Raw genomic sequence first — 262 nt, 5'->3', positions numbered from 1 at the left:
ACACACTGGCTCGCTACGTGTGAGTGTGTAAGTATGTGCATGTGAGTGTGTAAGTGTGTGCGTGTGCGTGTGTGTGTGTGTTGGGGGGTTCCTGCGTTTCTCTGTGCGCTGGAGTCGTGGGAACCGGGGACGGTGGTGTGCCCTGGAGTGGCGTTTCCTCGTGGGGATCCGTGTGTGCACATTTTGGGGGGCATTTGTGGATTGTGTGTCGGGGACAGTTGCCGGTGGGGACAGGTGCGGGGCGGGTGTCGAGTGGGAGCGG

General features: G+C 60.7%; 1 protein-coding gene across 1 annotated transcript in view; it reads left to right on the top strand.

Annotated features, from left to right (window-relative positions):
• Positions 1-262, top strand: part of HPCAL1 (hippocalcin-like 1) — a 75,980-nt gene that overhangs the window by 949 nt on the left and 74,769 nt on the right. The window lies entirely within an intron of this gene.

Source organism: Myotis brandtii, unplaced genomic scaffold, assembly GCF_000412655.1.
Source record: "Myotis brandtii unplaced genomic scaffold, ASM41265v1 scaffold247, whole genome shotgun sequence".
In the NCBI taxonomy this organism is placed as follows: Eukaryota; Metazoa; Chordata; class Mammalia; order Chiroptera; family Vespertilionidae; genus Myotis; species Myotis brandtii.
Note: the sequence above shows the minus strand (reverse complement) of the source record. Positions and strands in the feature narration are given on the sequence as shown.